Source organism: Mirounga angustirostris, unplaced genomic scaffold (assembly GCF_029215605.1).
Source record: "Mirounga angustirostris isolate CCGP_5_RB_7025 unplaced genomic scaffold, mMirAng1.0.hap1 SCAF_2, whole genome shotgun sequence".
NCBI lineage: Eukaryota > Metazoa > Chordata > Mammalia > Carnivora > Phocidae > Mirounga > Mirounga angustirostris.
The window spans coordinates 21,075,582-21,091,073 of NW_026991710.1; the positions used below are offsets into that span (position 1 = coordinate 21,075,582).

Consider the following 15,492-nt stretch of genomic DNA (forward strand, 5'->3'; position numbering starts at 1 on the left):
AAGACATACAAATGGCTAACAGACACATGAAAAAATGTTCATCATCATTAGCTATCAGGGAAATTCAAACCAAAACCACATTGAGATACCACCTTACATCAGTTAGAATGGCAAAAATGGACAGGGAAAGAAACAACAAATGTTGGAGAGGTTGTAGAGAAAGGGGAACCCTCTTACCCTGTTGGTGGGAATGCAAGTTGGTACAGCCACTTTGGAAAACAGTGTGGAGGTCCCTCAAAAAATTAAAAATAGAGCTACCCTATGACCCAGCATTTGCACTACTGGGTATTTATTCCAAAGACACAGATCTAGTGAAAAGAAGGGCCACATGCACCCCAATGTTCATAGCAGCAATGTCCTCAATAGCCAAACTGTAGAAAGAGCTGAGATGCCCTTCAACAGATGAATGGATAAAGAAGATGTGGTCCATATATGCAATGGAATATTACTCAGCCATCAGAAAGGATGAATACTCAACTTTTACGTCAACATGGATGGGACTGGAGGAGATTATTCTAAGTGAAATAAGTCAAGCAGAGAAAGTCAATTATCATATGGTTTCACTTATTTGTGGCACATAAGGAATAGCATGGAGGACATTAGGAGAAGGAAGGGAAAAATGAAGGGGGGGAAATCAGAGGGAGAGACGAACCATGAGAGACTATGGACTCTGAGAAACAAACTGAGGGTTTTAGAGGGGAGGGGGTGGGGGGATGGGTTAGCCCGGTGATGGGTATTAAGGAGGACATGTACTGCATAGAGCACTGGGTGTTATATGAAAACAATGGATCGTGGATCACCACATCAAAAACTAATGATGTATTGTATGGTGACTAACATAATATAATAAAACTAAATTAAAAAAAAAAAAAGAGGAAGCCACAGTCTATGTATAACTGGATCTTTTCCAAACGACATCCAATCATTTCTGCAAATTCTATTTGTTAGAAGTGACTTAGTAAGTCCCACCCACACTCAAGGGAAGGGGATTACACACGGGCATAAATACCAGGAGGTTGCCTACCACACAATCCTAACCACTTTTGGTGAGCTGGAATCTCCTTGGTAGCAGAGAGAAGCAGCAAAAATTGCTAACAGCAGTATGCCACCACAATTGCTGCAGGATTAAATCAGGTCCTAAGAGGAATAGTTTCCGGTGTCCTCCATACAGGAAGACCACCACCGGGAAATTAAGGCAATTGTGAATTCATCCACTTTTGTCAAATTTATACTGCCTGTGACTGAGTCAGCAAGAAACGTAACAGGTCTGCATTTATTCCAGAAGTTTTTGAGTCCACTGTCTCAAGTACAACTGTTTGTATTTGCACTACAGGATCTTTATAATCTCATCCTTTGTTCAGGGGACAAATCTCCCTGAACTCTTCAGCAAACTTTTCCCAAAATGATGTTCCTTTGCATGTGACTTTTCTTAATCACAGCCTCCTTCATTTGCATGTGACTTTTCTCATGACAATATCATTCACGTGAGGAGGCAGCACCAGGAATGCTCCTCGATGAACTGCAACTGTGTTCTTGGCTCATCACACCCTTAAATACAAAAGAATGTAAACATTCAACAGCCTCCCCTGCTCCTCTCCTCAGCAGTCCCACAATGTCTTGCTGTTTGGTACAAGTTTCTCTAAATTCACTTACTTAATACACTGTATATCTGTAATCTAAATTTCATACATTTCCCTTGTCTAATGAAATATTTGTCCTCTAATAGTTCCCCAAACTCAGCCTCTTTGACATTTTCTTCTCCAGAACAGGTATCTTCAAAAACAGCTTTCCAACTTAGGTTAAAAGGTAAATATCACAGAGTCCAATAAAAGTCACCAAAAAGCAATAAAATAATATCAGGTTAAGCCAGATGATAAGCAAAAAATTTTCTTTACATCCTGAATTTCCACAGCACTTCTCGTACTTCCCAGTTCCATCAAAAGTGGTGGACTTTCCTACTCCTCAAAAATTAGGATTTAATTGTAAACTGCCAAATCTTTTTTGGGGGGGCGGGTGTCTGTAATCTAAAGCAGTTCTCCCCTCAAAGGCTCTGAAAACTGATAACTATAACCCAGATAAAATTCCATTCTTGTGCTCCGCATCCCACCTAAACCACCGTGTTCTAGCAGTCAGATTACAGAACTGTCAACTTCTTGGTCGTGGTCTTCCGTATTTTTTAAATTGATACTTAACTGGTATTTTTTTTAAATATTTTATTTATTTATTTGAGAGAGACAGAGATAGTGAGAGAGAGCTCGAGCAGGAAGGAGGGAGAGAAGCAGGCTTCCCGCGGAACAGGGAGCCCAATACGGGGCTTGATCCCAGGACCTCGGGATCATGACCTGAGCCGAAGGCAGACGCTTAACCATCTGAGCCACCCAGGCGTCCCGATACTTAACTGGTATTTAAGTTGAAATCAACGTAATGATATAAACTGGTATTTAAGTTTAAATCAAAAGCAATGGTTTCAAAAGCTTGAAATCTCCTGACTAAAAATGCATTTCCATTCTCACACAAACAAACAGAATATCTATGGTAGATAATCAAGGTAATAAGCTCTGCAGGACACAAAGATGAATTATGGTTATTTACTTTTAATTTACATTTAACTTTGGTCCTCCTCTTTCCAAAACATGTGAGTGCCATGAAAACAATGTAAAATGGTGTTCCATGAATACCCGTGGAAGAGCAAATGAGAGATTCAAAATTAGAAACTCAGAGAATGCAGAAGTGAGAGATCATTTCTATGTGTAAAAGTACATAGTAAAGACCAATAATTTTCCCAAAAGGAGAATCATGGTCTATGAACTTTATGTCATATTTGGTGAAGTCTAAGGGGGATGTTCTATTCTCCCCCACAATGGAGCCTGGGGATTGAGCTGATTATTGAATAAGGCTAGAGGAAAGAGAGGAGTCTGCCTTCCAACCAGCCAGTCCCTGGAAGAAACAATCCCTGAATCTCACCCCACGTATGAAATGACTGACTTACAGTGTCTTCCTGGAGAACAGAAAGAAAATCAATTCTGTCAGATGAGTCTGTCCTTTTGCATTGCTCCCAGTGAGTTATTTAACACAATTAGATTTCACACATGTCAACACCATATGTGAGGAAGTACATAAACTTGTATCAAAGAGACTTTAGCCTCTAGAGTATACTTTAAAACTAATGTATGAAGGATATTACTATTCAATAGGATAACTACTATTCAAACTAGGGAAAAAAATAGAATACTGTAATACTATGATTAGACAAAATTTAAACAACCCAGGAAATATCGATGCCTTGTTTGAAAGCACCATAATTAAATGTCTAATTTAAAAAAACTGACTTGTAATTCCAACCATTTCTTCTCTTACTCACAGGCCTTGTAAGATCAATAATAAAATGCAAGTTTTTACAACCTCATTATAGTTAAATTACAATTACTAACAATTGCCTCTTTCTTCATCAAAATAATGTTTCATCCAATAACTACTTCAAGTATCAAATCAATTTAGCCAAGGCTCCTCTGTTTCCATGCTGCTAGACGCCCACCACACCAGACTCAACTATTCATGTTTGCAATCTCCTCTCCACTGAATGACAATGAAAGGATGCTCTTCCTTTCACTCCTCTCCCAGGGGCAAAGAAATAAAGAAATTGTCATTCTGGTGCTTCAGCATGAGACATGATGTTGGGGGGGTAGTTTAAAAATGAATTTGGTCTTGCTGTTTTCATGGAAACCAGGGACTCCGTCAATAGTTCTGAGTTGTTGAAATTCCTCTGGAGTAGAGGCCACTGATGACATTAAGGGCCTATCCAGAAAGAGCTCACATTTATAAAATGTCTATTGTATACTAAGTACTCTACATGTGCTGTCTTATTTAATCTAGTGTTCTGAAGAAAGCAGATTTTGTTTGATACCTAACACAAGATTTCAATAAAAATCCAAACTTTGTAGTGTTGAAAACACCTAACAACTATGTATTATTTACCACCATGTGTCTTGCACTGTTCTTTGGAGATTAGTGGCATGAAAAAATGAGAACATACCACTCAAAGGCCATATATTTTATTTTCAAAACAATATTTTTGGGGTGGGTGACTCCTATGCCCATTTTACATACAGTAGAGCTTCCATCTTGGATTTAAGTAATGTCCATCTTGCCGTGCCTTGTCAAGTAATCCGTCAGATGTCTACTTGCATGAAGGAGTGAAGAACTTTACCAGAGAAACCTCATGCTAAGGGAAGTTGAGCACAGTGATCCTGACCCATTTACAAATATCCCATTGAAGGGTCAGTAGAATGTGGTGTTTACCATGGATATCCTTGAACCCGCTTATAAGGATTCATGTCTGGGTTCTAAGGGATATAAAAGCAAAACAAAACAAAAGAAAACATAAAGAATCATTTCTCTAAAAACTGTGTATGCCCATGGACCATAAGCTGTAGGCTTTAGAGCCACCTCTCCTTGGCCCAGGTGAGAGGGTCCTCCACCCAACATCTGTTCTTCTCTTTTCTTCTTTCCTAGTGCAATCCCAACTTTGTTCAGTTGTCCACTCTTTTTCCTTGAAGAGGAAGCTTACTCTGGAGAAACTGGCCTCACCCCCAGTCTGAGGGGATGTGCTTGACTGATATAGATGTAAACCCTTCTCCCTTGCCATCGTTGACTCAAATGTGAGCAAAGGGTGAAATCCAGTTTTGCTAGGGTCTTGTGGGAAACCTTGCTCACATTCCTTTAAAAGCATGTGCAGAAGCAACCTCCTCTCTCTGGGCATTGTCATGGTGGACATATTCTTGAACTGCTTCTGTTGTTTTGTTACCAAATTCAAAGGAAGCTAAAACACTGAGTAGAACAAAGCTGAAAGAATCACAAGAAAACAGAGTTGAAGCCTCTGGAATTCGTCAACCTGAAAAGTGCTTTGGCAGAAACTATTCCTTCCGAATTTATTCTCCTCATTTTCCATGTGAGAGAGCCCCTGTTATAGCTGGGCATGTGACCATCCAGAATAAAGGTATCTTCTCCTTGCAGTTTGGTATGGCTGCATGATTAAGTTCTGGCTGATGGAACATGAGCAGATATGTCATGTGGCAGCTTCTAGGAACCTTCCTTACAAGACAGCTGGTTCATGGACAACCTTACCCTTTTCTCCTTCCTGTTCTTGGAGCACGAATATGATGACTGAAGATCTAGCCAACATCTTGATCTATGGTGACAATGTTTACCCCTTTCAGAAATGACAGAGTAGTAAGTGGGAAGGAAACTAGAAGAAGATGAAAGTTTCTCCAGATTTTGTTGAGCACAGTTATGATAGAGGCCCTGACTTTCCTATGTCTGGCCTTATATGTGTGTGAGAGAAACAAAGCTCATTTAAGCCACTGTTAGTCTGGGTCTCTGTTTCTCACTCTAACTTAATGCTCACTGGTACATATGCCTTCTTATCTTTGGACTTCTACTGAACTCTCTAGCAAGATAATAAGTTCTACTTGCTTGATCCAGGTTGGTTTGAATTTTCTATTAATCTGCAACCAAAAACATCCTAAGTAATACATGGAGTGAGCCAGTCTCAATCTCCACTTGGCTACAAACAACTTTATAGCTTTGACACCTCAAGGCATGCAGTGTATTAATGACTGCACCAGGACAAATAGGGCATTAGAGAGGCGGTGCCCATCAGGAGACATTACTGCCCAATGGTAGCCTGAAGTGATGATGATGTGCATTAGAGGTGGGAAGCTGAGGAGAAAGATGTACTCCACATGGTAGTCAATATAGTGGATTTGTCTGGGAGTTAATGTAAGACACTCCTGAGACTCTCAGAAAGATTTAAGGAATATTCCATTGACTCGATGGAATAAAAATTAGTGGAATAAGCTTTCTCATCCTTAAATTGAGCCCTTTTGACCAATAGGGATATAAAGGAGAGAATAGAAAAAGTTGAACTCCATATAGATGAGGAAATAAGCTCAGAAAAGTAAAATAACTTGCCCAAGTTCATGTATATAGCCCCACAATTTGTTTCAACACCAATGCCTTATGAAAGGATATTTTTATGTCTTGCTTTTTTCCTAATACTTAGTTACTGCCTTCCTCTAAACAAATGCATCCTTTTTTTTGCCAAGGATTCCTTAAGAAAAACAAAACCATATTTACAATAACACCCACTGACCCAAGATAAGTGAATATGACCTAATCAAGAATACTGGTGCCCAGAGGTTCCCTTCTAAATATAAGTTCTCTTATTCTATGATCCAATGCTTGATTTTCATTATAAATTTTAAACCATATTTTTGAGACTCAATCCATATAATTTTAATAATGCATATATTCTTCCAGCACCTTAAATAAGAATAAATAAGACTTAATTTGGTATTGGAATAATCCAAATAATTTTTACTGCTGGATTGTTCAGTTGTTAAAAGTTGCCTTTCCAATTTCAACCAGCTGACCTCAGCTTTGGAACATGTGTAAATTAGTATCATGACAGAGAGAAAAGAGCATTTTTCCAAGGATTGGCCAGAAAATGTGTGATTTTTTTTTTCTTTGCCTTCAGCCTGTTGGCTTACCAGTTGCAAGGGTTAGATCTCAGGAGATTCAAAAGCTTGATTTGAATAAACAAGCAAAAATTTGGATACTTATCAAAACTCTGGCAAAAGTAGGCCAGAAATGGACCTGATTTTCTAGTGAGGTTTCCAGTATTTCCTGTTTCCAGTAAGACTGACCTATCTTGGGAAGAGCCTAGTAATGACTGGAACCAGCTGGACATAACTGAAGAACACTCAAAGACTGAAAAAAGCAAGAGAAAAGATAGTGCGTGTGATTTCAGCCTGCAAGAGAGATGGAGAAAATTAAAACATGGTACTGAAAATAAGTATCAACTACTTGACATGTTGTTTCTTGTATTTCCCTAGAGAAAAAAAAAAAATCTGAAAGATTTTTATCCTTTCTGCTGTCAGTACTGCCTCAGCAAAGAGATCTACCTCATGGACCTCAAGCCAACAAACCAATGCAATGGCTTAGTACCAAGGAGGGGAAATGACTATTTATCTGCTTTTGGCCATTCCTAAATTACTGTGCATCAACAAGTTGGAAGAGGCTACAATACAATCTATGATTAATAATAGCTGATAATGAGTTTTCCTTTCCTGAGCCAAACAGGACTATCCTTAGTCATTCCAAAGAGGTGGGCAATAAATCTATTTAGAAAAAGATGCTGAAGAGCCACTGAAGAGCGAGGTTAACCGTCTGTGATAAACGCAATTGATCAAAGTACAACATCCCTTCCAACCTTCTTCTGATGTGCCTTCCTGTGCAGAAAAGGTTAGTAAGCTAAACAGTATCCCCCGGGCTTCCTTGCAGCTAGAGTTCTAGGCATCATTTTGATTCCATTACTGAAATCACTAGTGCGAGATTTGAGGTAGACACCAGGATGAATGCTACCCTTCTGCTTCTGCCATTTCTGTAGGCAAACACCACGATGGCAGAATCAGCATGGCCCCAGCAACCAGTCATTAGCTTTGTGTGAGTCTAGTGGCAGGACCCAAGCCTTCCATTTTCTAAGTAGGGATTCTACAGCTGGCAAGTTATGAGAGGTTCACTATAGCATATTCTTGATAATGTTGATGTCCTGACTATTGTATGGATTTCTGATTATGGTGGTGGGTGGTACTGGAGTCAGCAGCTGTAGAAGCAGCTTCCTGATTATGGAAGATTTCGTAGCTAATTTGGTGTTCTTGTTCTGCGGCATGGCTTGAGTATTGTTCCTAGAAACTCAACTTCCCAATGGTTATCTAAGCCACTGAATATTCATTAATAAATGCCTTTCTGTTTTAAATTGACTAGAGTGCGTTCTGTTTTCTGCAACCAAATGCTAACTAATGCATCTCCTCCACAAGGTAGGTCTTACAGAAATCCCAACTTCTTCCCAGTTTCTGCACATGGACCTGAATGAGGAGTGAGGGTGGAGTAGAAAACAGAAGGGGTGTTCTCAGGAGCTGACTGATGTAGGGAGATTTTTACCCAGGATATCATTCTCGAATTGAGGAGTTGAGAAGGAGAGAGAGACTCAGAAGCCAGGAAATGGAGCCAAGTTTAGAGTAGTAGAGAAATTAAATTCTGTGTTAAATGGGAGTGGCTGAGATAAAGATAGAGACTGAGGATGAGTTGGAAGGTCTGTAGCAAAAGAAGCTGACATTGTGGAGCAAGAAGAGAGGTGCAACTCTGGGTACTCCCAAGTTCTTCGGGTTGCTATGAATTTAGTTAGAAATTGGCTCAAATACCCATTATACACACCCTAGTAAATCTAGCATTCCTCCCAACATGCCAAAGTGCCTTGGAAATGAGAGGTGACTCATATTTTCTTTAACCCTCTGAGGTTCCTGCTTCCACTGTTTCTCCACCTCTGTTCCCTGTTCCATCCTCCACAAGAGGATTTCCCCAAGGTGTTGCCCTCAAGCCAACCCTTCAAACACTTCAGTTTCCAAAGTGCCACTAGTTTAAGATTGTGTGTAGCAGACTTCACTCAAAGGTTAAGATATTACATCCCTGCTTATTACAGAAAACCATAAAGTTAAATATGAGTCCCTTTCTTTAAAGTCCCTTGGTCAATTTGACCCTCAAAGAATTCTCTTTGGTTCTTTCTTCCACTTAGTTCCTGCCTCATCCTGCCATGTAGTCAGGACCCTCCTGTTCCCTCCACCCAAATCTTGTATATTTCTCTGTTGGGCAGTTTTAATGTTTATTACCTTTCTCACTCAGCCTTGCCTGCCCAGATGGTCTTTTCTCCAAGCAAAATGGCTCATTGAGACAGTTTGTCTCCTAAGAGATGCTTGGCCACTAGCTCATAAATTAGGGTAGGAGGTGGATTTGCAGACATAGTAGAGGGTTTATATGAAGCAGAATACCAGAGGAGAGATGAGAGTAGGCATCCTGGCTCACACGGAAGTGGTGATTCACCTTGAACCCTTCCCACTGAAATGGGGGGAGAGCAGCAGGGATAGGTAATGGCATAAGGGACATAAGAAGGAAGACTGTTTCCTCTCTCATTCCTGGAAGGCTGGGAATCTGGTGGGCTGGTCTTTTCTCCTTTTGACTCAACCTTGGTACGTACATCCCATGGTGGTAGAATGTGGTAGTTAAGAGTCTGCCCTGAAGAGTCAGCCTGCTGGAATATATATCCCTACTCCACTACTCACCAGTTACATGGCTTTCAGGCAAGTTTGTCTGACACTCTGCATTTGTCAAGTGAGAACAACAATAGCACCTATCTTGTAGAGCTGATGGGAAAATGAAATGAGAAAATGTATGAAGTGCATAGAACAGTGCCTGAAATATCTTCAGTGTTCAGTAAAAGCCATCTATTGTTATGATAACAGAAATGTCCTCCTTAAAAAAAAAAAAACAGACTAGGATGGACACATCTAAGATACAGCACAAATCAGTTGGGCAGCAGAGTAAGATTAAGGGATGGAGCCCCCACTTGGCTATTTAAATACACTGTGGATGCTGCTTAGTCTGCCCGAGACTTAGTTTCTTCATCCATAAACTTGGGATGATTATACCTACCTCATGGGGCTCTTCTGAGGATAAAAGACAATAATGTTTATAAAGAGAATAGCACAGTGGCACTATTAAGTTACTCCTTGTCCAGGAACTTGGACTGATCTCTTTTATTCTCGATTTTCCACAGCCAGCCTTTGGGGATAAAAACAGCTGCAACAATAAGCTGTAAATGTCTCCCTTGTCTTCTTTTTTCTGTGTTGTCTAGTGTATTCTCAGTTGATTTTACAAACAGAATAGAATCAAAGCAACAATAGATATATCTTCATAATAATAATGCTTATAACCAGATAATTGAATAAACCAAACCTACCAGAGGGCCCACAGAATTCATTTTATTCTTTCTCTCCTTGCCCATTCAGTGTGCTCTTTGGTCTTCTTCCCTACTCTGGGGTAAAATCTCAGGTGAGGTCCCAAACTTTTCCCCATTGCTCTTAGATACTAAAAGGTCTTCAGGTCATTTCAACTATAAATAGAGACCAATTCAATGTAATAATAAAATAATCAAAACTACAAGCTTTCACAACTTGAATGGGCCTTGAGGGCAGTATGCTAAGAGAACTAAACCAGAGAAAGAAAAACACTGTGATATCACTTAATTGTGGAATTTTAAAAAGCCAAACTCAGAGATACAGGGAGTAGAGAGCAGTGGTGACCAGGGGTCACAGGGGAAGGGGAATGGGGAGATATTGTTCAAAGGGTACTAACTTCTAGTTATAAGACTGATAAGTTTGGGAGGCACCTGGGTGGCTCAGGCAGTTAAGCGCCTCCCTTCAGCTTAGGTCATGATCCCAGGGTCCTGGGATCAAGCTCCGTGCTGGGCTCCCTGCTCCTCGGGGAGCCTGCTTCTCCCTCTCCCTCTGCCTGCCACTCTCCCTGCTTGTGCTCTCTCTCTCTCACTGTCAATTAAATAAATAAAATCTTTAAAAAAGATTAATAAGTTTGGGAATCTAATGTACAACATGGCGATTATAGTTAATAATACTATTATCGTACACTCGAATGTTTCTAAGACTAGATCTTAAATATTGTCACCACAAAAAAGAAATGATAGTGATGTGACAGGATGGAGGTGGTAGCTAATCCTATCGTAGTAATCATTTTGTAATTTATAAATGTTATGTGTCAATCATATTTCAATAAAGCTAGTTGGGGGAGGAGGACTACAAGTTTTCACCTTGCTGACACTTTACCCATCCTTCAACACAAGCTTACAGTAGGTAAGAGGATGTGGTAGATTTCTCTATCCTTCTTACTCCTCCTCCTCTTCCACTTACTAGTTGCTGGTTAAGGATCTTCAGTATCCAGCATAGGGGGATGGTAGGAGAAGAAGGTGGAAGAAAGGGCTTACTTGTGTGGAGCAGTTGAAAAGGGGCATTGGTGCTCTGTGGCATGGCAGATGTCCACAGCTAACTCATGGTTTCCTGGAGCTCTGTTGCTGACCTTTGGAAAACTTCCTACTAGGCACCTCCAAATCCAACTCTTTTGTTCTAGGCATTGCCTGTCCTCCAGCTGGCTGCCTAGAAGTCTCCCCTGAGCCCTGATTTCCAGCAGCCGACCCTTCTTTCAAGGTAAGTGGACAACTCTCATTTTCGCACCCTCTTGCATGTTTACGGTTCCCCACAGTCTGAACCCCAGCTTCCCATGGAAGAATCCACAATGCAACATTTTCCAGTTCCCTTGGTGCTAGGGCATGGACATGTGACCAAGATTCTGCTGATCAGAGGCACCACATGAGGCTTTCAGGCCAGAGTTATTCATGTGAGGAAACGGCAAGCAGACATGGCTTCCCTGGTACCGATGTGAGTGACTGCAGGTACAGCTCAGTCCTGGAGTCAACAGAGGGCCAGCAGCAGCTTTCTCCCCAGGGTGAGGTTCTGAGACTGGTTTCCCAGAGACCAGATTTAAAACCTGTTGCAAAGATTCTGTAAGTCACTAACGCCCTATACTAAATCTCTCCCTGTGGTTCTGACTGGAGGGGGTTCTGTCATCTGTAGCAAAGAACTCTCACCAAGGTAAGACCCTCTAAAGGCCATCGGTCTAGCTATCTTTGAGGATGACACCAGACCAACTTCCTTTCAGGGGCCACATGCCGAGGGTTCACAATTACAAACAGAGCAGCTTACTCAGATACCATATTCACCCTGCTGCCGGAGAAAAGGCGATTGACCCAGCCCCAGGCTTGTAGACTCCTTGTGAGAGTCACATACCAGCCCCTGTGCCCCTAAGCTCCAGGAGACTCTTACCCATCTCTGCAACTAGCTCTCCAAAAACCCTCCTCACTTGGCATATGGCGAAGGGAATGCACTTCCCTCCCACCTCGACATAATAGGCACAGAAACAACCAGAACCCCACGATGTACCCCATGGATTTCTTCCCACCACTCCCACTCCTCGGTCTCCTCACTTCTTTCTTTTCTCCATCGGTTGCCCAGGCATGGCTCTTGGGCTAAAGCTGGCAGAAAAAGCTTTATAATTTCTCAGCATATTCCACACAGTTGGTCTGGCCCTTATCAGTCATAAAAGGCTGCACTGGGCAGGCACTGTACTGTTCTCAGCTTTTGAAGCTTCTGAAAAAACCTCTAAGATAGAGAGAGTCCCTTTTTAACATCCTGTTAAAAATAAACAGGCACGCAGCGGAATTTTTAAAAATAAAACCATATCAAAATTAGCATTTAGTTCGAGATTCCAAAGTTTCATCAAGTTCTCATTCAGTAATATTAACCAAGCCAACATTTCCTGCTTAGGCTATCAGCACGAAGAACACACATCCATTCATGTTGACAGGCTCTAACAGACTGACTCATGCAGAGGCATCAACAGGCTGCACTGAGCTGACAGGTTGTCAAACCCATAAACGGGGTGGGATGACGTCAGAAGGCCGGTCCATCATTGCTGCCTGCAGCTTGTGTTCATTACATGGAATGCTAGGCATGCTGTGAAGAGCTGGAAACAGAAAACCTTACCTGTTCTTCATCTGTATGGCTTACATAGTCCTGAGGGGAATAGGTTCACACACTATTTCTGTAAATTTTTTTTCCAGTCTGCTACTGCAGGATCTTTAGCTTTCCCTATATCCAAAATCCCCTCAGTTGTTTCTGCGAGGCCTTTGAAGACATCTGGTATGTCCTCATGAGACTGTCTTCTCAGAGACCCTGGGTGCACATCATTTTTTCCCTCTACAGCCCTGGATTCCTAGAAAGAACTACAGCAGAAGCTTCTCATGCCCACGAAGGTGCACCACACAGATGGCAAAGATATGATCAAGCCACACAGGGTTCCATAAAACTACGATATGCCGGACCTTCTGCTGTTGCCAATGCCACCAGCCCCTGTGGCCACTGCCATAATGTCACGGGCTGCCAAAGCTACCCCAAACAGCTCAAAGTGGCACCAGAGTACTTCACCTTCTCTGTCACTAAGGACACTCTCTGTCCCTCCTGGGGTGGCACTCTGCAATACGGGTTCCATGTGGATGTGACTTGGGCTTCCAGGTCTCACATAGGTCCTAGATAAACTGCCCTTGAATAGATTTGCAAGTATCCCCATATCTGAACCAGAGGGAAAGTTGAAAGGTCCTAAGAGGCAGGCTGCAAGATTCTGAATCCAACACATCTGCCGTGGACCACCTGTGGGGCCTGGGTTCGCTTCTCTGAGGCACCAGAGGTACCAGGAGAATGCACTACAAAGGTATCTTTGTATAAGCCCAGGCCTAGGTACACCCTATGGTGAAAATACCTTTGACTCTAAGAACACTGACTTCCCACAGATTCAAAGCCACAGTCATTATTCCAGAGGAAGTCATATGTTTTCAGAGGAAAAACCAACTAGTCAAAATTTTCCTATTGAATTTGCAATACCCACTAAATGTCCACTGAAGCAGAAAAGTTGATTTCTTAAAGCGGAGGACTGCCAACATTGCTCTACCTAACAAGGCAGTCTTCCAGAATGGGGAGAAGTATCAATGACATTCTACCCTCAGCACTCCTGCCCCATGTGACTACCTCATTCCCCATCTTCTCAAACATCTTCCATGATCACAAAGTGGTGTGTGCAGAGCCCTTAGCCCGACCATCCTCCTCTGGTTTTTCTGGCCCCAGATATCTTACTTTACCGCCACTTGCAACCCCAACTTCCCCAATATTATCTGAACTCTCATTATACCTAGCAGGACCTGGCCTCTCTACATATAATATAATATGTAACAGGAAATGATGCAGCCCATGTTGGCCAAGTTGGGAAAAGATTCAACTCAACATCACACACATGTACTGACAACTTGCTAGGTGACAAGTATTAAATAATGGATATGAGTCAAACTGACTTCACGGAGCTTACCATCTAACCCAAAAGAGCAATGTAGCAGAAAGGGTTATGGGCACAGACTCTGCAGAGAAAGTTGGGCTCCTCCATTTAATTAACTTTGTAACCTTTAGACTGAAGAACTTCCCTGGATACATATACTCATCCTTCAAAAGGAGACAAGAAGAGTATCTAATGCTTAGTATTGCTGTGAAGAAGTGACAAGTCAATGCACATAAAACACTCAGCAAAGTGCCTAGCATTATTAGCATTCATAATAATTATTAAGGAAGATAGACATGGACACAACTGCCTATGATAGAACAAAATAAATTATTTAGCAGTGTAGCAAAAGCACACACAATAACTATACACAATTCCATACCCCTTATTTGAGCCAAAGCTGTGTCCACAGCTAAGATTTAAATATACATTCATCCATGTGTATTTATTGATTGCCTACGATGTGCTAGACATGGTGCTGGACCTGAAGGATGCAGGGATAAGAGGAAATCATAAGGACTCAGCCTTGTCCTTAAAACACTATTTAGTCGGTTGTTAGACAGGTCTAACAAATTAGAGACACAAGTCTATCTACCAGATGTGTAGTGTGCAAAAGAGTTCATCCTTCAGCATTAATCAACTACCCGGTGGGGCATAGGTTACTAGTCAATCTGTGGTTTGGTTACTCTCCAGCCAGCTGTGGCCAGGTTGGTAGGATCATGTGTTACAAATGTGGCTGCCACCTCCTCCCCAGGGCTGTAGGCAGGGGTTTCCTCTAAAAGAATGGGTAGACTGGGCCCACGTGTTGGCATTGTTTAATACTAGCAGGCAGGTGCAGAAGATCAATCAGGTTTGTAGGGCAGTGTGGTTTCCAGAACAGAGTGGTCATTTATGCCAGTCCAAATACAAGAGAAGAGATGGAGTACTTGATTGGTCCACTTTTGTAATACTAAGTCTCCCGACCTCTTTATGTCCTATGACTTCCACTGCTGCTTAGGTTGATTCATGTATTTTGCCTTAAGGGAAGGTCTAAGTAAGCTCATAACCTTGTTCATCTCCCCAGATTTCCTTTTAAACTCCCAACCCCCCTCCAAAAAAGTACTCCTTTGTTTAACTCCTGTCCATAGCACAGGGACACTCCCCATTAACTGCTTCTTGAAAACTTGACACTCTTTTCCACAGTTTTTTTTTCTTGCCCCTTCATTAAGTCAGTTGCCAATGACCTTGGAAGGTGGTCTAGTGGAGTCCAAAAAGCATTACTTTTGGAGTCCTCCAGACCTGAGAATAAATTCTACTTCTATCACTCATTAACAGGTGATCTTTAACAGGTTATTAGTACATTACTCTTAGTCTTTACTTCATGACCTTTAAAATAAGACTAATAATTCCTACCTTATAATATCATTGTTAGATTAAATAAAATATGGTACGGAAAGCCCATAGCACAGGGCTACACATAGTGAGCACTCAGTAACCAGAAGCTCTTACTCGGTACCTCTGATGGGTATTTCACATCTATTATCTCATTTTGTTTTCTCTGACACACCCTAGCATAACAATAATGATCTCCTTGTCTTCCATTGTTCCCTGTCACATGGGGCAGGAGTGCTGAGGGTAGAATGTCATTGATACTTCTCCCCATTCTGG

At 41.6% G+C, this 15,492-nt stretch overlaps 1 long non-coding RNA gene across 1 annotated transcript in view; it reads left to right on the forward strand.

Moving 5' to 3' along the window:
* Positions 1-15,492, forward strand: part of LOC123847665 (uncharacterized) — a 44,948-nt gene that overhangs the window by 9,896 nt on the left and 19,560 nt on the right. The window contains exon 2 of the long non-coding RNA XR_006791585.2: positions 11,035-11,111. This is a non-coding gene — a long non-coding RNA (uncharacterized LOC123847665). The remainder of the gene's footprint in view (positions 1-11,034; positions 11,112-15,492) is intronic.